Here is a 4,488-nt window from a genome sequence, read left to right on the forward strand (position 1 = left end):
GAGGGCATCAGGTCGAACAGGTGGGAGTTTGGGTGGGTATTGTCTTTGACGATGTTGAGAGCCCTGCTGAGGCACCGGGCGGTGTAGATGTCCGACAGTGAGGGGAGAGGGCAGCCAATAATCCTTTGCGCTGTTTTGACTGTCCTCTGGAGCCTCACTCTGTCTGCCTCAGTGCAGCCGCTGTACCAGGTGGAGACACAGTACGTCAGCAGGCTCTCGATGGACGAGTGGTAGAAGGCCAGCAGCAGCTTCCTGTCCAGGTTGAATTTCCTGAGGACTCTCAGGAAGTGCAGACGCTGGTGGACCTTCTTTACCACTGCTGTGGTGTTGTGAGTCCAAGAAAGGTCATCGGAGATCTGTACTCCCAAGAACTTGAACGTGTGGACCCTCTCCACACACACGCCTTCGATGCAGAGGGGGCGCGGTACCGTCTTGTTCCTCCTGAAGTCGACGACGATCTCCTTTGTTTTTGCAATGTTGAGTTGCAGTCTGTTGTCCTCGCACCAAGCCGTCAGCCTCTTTACCTCCTCTCTGTAGGCTGTCTCGTCACCTTCCGAGATCAGACCGACCACTGTCGTGTCGTCAGCAAACGATGGTGTTGTTACCGTGGGCCGGACTGCAGTCGTAGGTGTAGAGGGCGTATAGGAGAGGGCTCAGCACGCATCCTTGAGGGGAACCGGTGCTCAGCGTGCGGGTGGAGGACGTGTAGGGGCCGAGCAACACAGTCTGGGGTCTGTTGGTCAGAAAGTCCTTAATCCAGATGCGTGTGAGGGCTCTCTCTCTCTCTCTCTCTCTCTCTCTATATATATATATATATATATATATATATATATTTTTTTTTTTTTTTTTTTTTTTTTTTTTTTTTCTGTATGTTTTCCATGAAACAAGTCTGGGTCTAGGTACCAAATCAAATTGTAAGGAAGTCTGAGACAACCTGGAGAGAGGCCCTTTGCACTTCGGCTTTGTCAGGAATAAAAGTATCAACAGTGGAATTCCTATGCGCTAGTTTAGCTTATTGATTTTATGGGGGCTATTTCTTTCAAACAAATAATAGCCTCCGAGAGACTAGAAGGCTCATTGTTCAGTGACACGTTGGACAAATTCAAATCCACTGAAAGTAAAGTTTAAACGTTTTTTTAATTCTTTCTAATTCAAAATAAACAATACTAAACTGTGGCATATGAGCATATAACAACGATGACGACAACGGTCAACAGAAAATGTGCCTTGAGCCAGCTAACCCTCTTTCAATCTGTACACCTGTGTCGGTTCCTCCCCCCAGCTATGTTAGTGTGATCCCCCAAACCACACCCACACATACCATCAAAATGAACACCTATGATGGTTCATACAATTCCGGCCCCTAATTATTGCGTACAGAAAAGTACCCCAATAATTACCTTCATTACCATACTCAATTCAATATCACCAAACTACAGTAGCATTATCACACTGTAACAATGACGATAATTTCACGAAGTTATGTGCTATACAAGTGGGTCAAAGAGAGAAAAATATCAATAAGACCAGAGGTTACTAGTCATGGCCTTTAGTCTAAGTTGGAGCATTTGAAAACTCATGGTCCATTGGTCTGGTCTGTAGTGTCTATGGGCTAAGAGGCAATGTTGAATGGTATTTTAAACTGGACATGCTGCGATGGTAGTTCAGTTTACGATGGCAATACACACTGCTCTTATCAATGACACCGTATAGGTAACTTAAAAAAAAAAAAAAAAAAAAGCTTTCCGTTCAGAATTTAATTTGCGTCATTTTTACCACTCGGCATGATGCTTTTAGTTCTATAAACCAGTGTCCTGAAATTCCTTCCAACCCATTGAGACGTCCTACCAATGCCTAGTGCGCATGTGCACAATGTCGACAGTGATGTCGTGTTAAGTTTTGAGCTTTTTGTCCTACCTGTCGTTTCTTCGATTAAAAGTAGTGAGTGCTTAATATTTTTATTTTCATTGAGTCTTATTTGAATTTTCCATTTCCTTAAAATACACTGACGTGTGTTGAGCACGTTTCATTACTCACGAGTATGCCACACTCGTTTGATATTTCTAGTAAAAGTTGTTTGTAAACATATCTATGCATGTAAACTGTCAGGACGTCCTACCTGCTTGCGTCTATGTGTATTTTATTTAAATATATTTTTTAATTATACCTAAATGCATGTAAATAAGATGATCTGAATGCACACGGTAGTACTTTGCTGACAAATTAGCCTCTGGTAGGAAATTTCACATTGGTAGGACATTTTGACAGATCAGGTAGTCAAAACAGCCACTGGTAGGACGATTCGTACGGGTAGGACATTTTGGCAGAACACCGGCAAAAACTCCGCACAGCAAGTCCATGCAGGCGTGTCCTAAATTTCGCGTGCTTGATGTTTTTTTAAGGTCTCGCAAGCGTCAGCGCTACGTCATTGGACTACATTGATTATTAGCTCAAGATGAGTCTTAATTGCTCGTTAAAAAAATTTACGGCGTCAAAAGGGGGTTGGATTAATTCCATTAATAACGCGTTTTTCTGACACCTCTAATATATATATATATATATATATATATATATATATATATATATATATATATGTATATCTCCATCCATCTTCTGTACCGCTTCTCCTCACTAAGGTCGCGGGGGGTGAGTGAGTGAGTGAGTGAGTGATAGATAGATAGAGAGAAAATAAAACAGCAGACGTACGAAACCCGCACTGAAGTATGCGATGAGCTCGATCAATCACGGAAAGGACAATCGATAGTCTAAAAGAGCAGTTGTGTATTCTGGACCGGACCGAGGGTATGTTGCGCTACACGCTCTGTCATCTAAGCTCTAATGAGACATTTCAGTCAACACACAGCTGTTATGATTTTGGCACCTGGATCTGGGAAATACATTATGATGCGAAATGTTTCCACGTCCCCCCTGTAATATGCTCCCATACCACTAGGGGTACACTTACCAATGGTTTGGAAACACTGATAGAGACCATCTGGATCGACGGATTGTCATTTAATTATGACGATTATGTTTCACAAATCTGCGTGTTTTTATGTTAAGGCAGTTAAAGGGTGCACTGCGTTTTTTTTATGGGAGCGCTCAAGGAAGATTAAAGACAGAAGATTTGTAACAGTCAAAACAACTGCTAGATATATCTGCTGCATATCACAAAATGTAACCTGTTTTTTTCACAAATCAGAACTGAATAGAGCAAACTCACTCTCAAAAAAATGTAACTGCATTATCATAATTCATTGCGACATTCTGAATGTACATGTTGCTATTAGCTGTAACTCTTTTTTTTTTTTTGCATTTCTGCATACAGGAAAACTCTGTAAAACCAACTTACAGTAAGTAGCCTATATTTCTTCACTGCCAGCAGCAGTAAAAGTGGCAGGCAGCCTTGCTCATGCAAACCCCGCATGGCCAGTCAATCACCTTTTTCTTTTCAACCCTGCTAAGGGGAAGTCATCAGTCAATTACGAAATCAGTTCCACAAGGCCTTTCCCTTAAGTGTCCAAAGTGAAAGATTCTCCGCTGGCATTTCTCACCATTTATTTATGTCTTTATTTTACACATCCTAGTTCAACATCAATAAATACAAATCATTCAATTGATGTTGTATTGTCAACAGATACCAACTTTGATATTTACACAGAATATGTTTACAATTATATTATTAAGTAACGTTTGTGTTTATGTCTCTGCCTTCACACACCCCAAAATATTTCTGACGCATGAATAATTGTCTCCGACAATATTTAAAGATAAAGATGTCCTTTATTAGTCCCACAATGGGGAAATTTGAGGTGTTACAGCAGCCAAGATATAGATCACACAGAGTCGGCGTTGGAATGTAGCCGTTAATGTATAACATTAGCAGCAGACATTCATAAAAAGCATGCAAATATACACAGTATAAACGTATCTAAGTGTAAGGAAACATTCCGAATGCCTGTCCATTATACAGAGGGGGAAACGCTGTAATGATAAAAACTACTGAATGATTGAAAATACTGCAATAACAATATTGCAATGATAAAAGTACTGTAATGGTAAGAGTACTGAAATGATAGAAAAGTACTGCAATGATAGAAAATACTGCAATGATAAAAGTACTGTAATGGTAAAAAGTACTGCAATGATGAAATATACTGCAATGGTAAGAGTACTGTAATAGTAAAAGTACTGCAACGATAGAAAAATACTGCAATGATAAAAGTACTGTAATAGTAAAAGTACCGCAATGATGGGAAATACTGCATACAGTACTGCATATAGAATCTTTGTTCTCTGCGTTTCTTCCTTCCTTCACATCCAACCTTATCCACCATGTGTCCAGTGTTTTACCCACCCTCCCCTTCAAGGAATGTATGTTTTGAGTATCTGACTGCATTACGCGTCCCTCTCGGCACGCCGCTCGACCGTGCTGCTGTATGCGGTGGATGTGGTGCGGTTAGCACCGCCGTCCATCACGACATACAG

The 4,488-nt window shown here is 41.0% G+C and overlaps 1 protein-coding gene across 3 annotated transcripts in view; it reads left to right on the forward strand.

Moving 5' to 3' along the window:
• Window positions 1-4,413: 4,413 nt before the first annotated feature.
• Window positions 4,414-4,488, forward strand: part of kcnk10a (potassium channel, subfamily K, member 10a) — a 41,527-nt gene continuing 41,452 nt past the window's right edge. For 2 of the 3 annotated variants that reach the window (XM_088286161.1, XM_088286163.1), the window contains exon 1: window positions 4,425-4,488. This exon is cut by the window's right edge and continues 380 nt beyond it. The gene's annotated coding sequence lies outside the window, so the exon portion shown is untranslated. The other variant, XM_088286162.1, reaches the window with a different exon arrangement.

This window comes from Idiotropiscis lumnitzeri, chromosome 21 (assembly GCF_059441095.1).
Source record: "Idiotropiscis lumnitzeri isolate Australia: NSW breed Sydney's pygmy pipehorse chromosome 21, RoL_Ilum_1.0, whole genome shotgun sequence".
NCBI lineage: Eukaryota > Metazoa > Chordata > Actinopteri > Syngnathiformes > Syngnathidae > Idiotropiscis > Idiotropiscis lumnitzeri.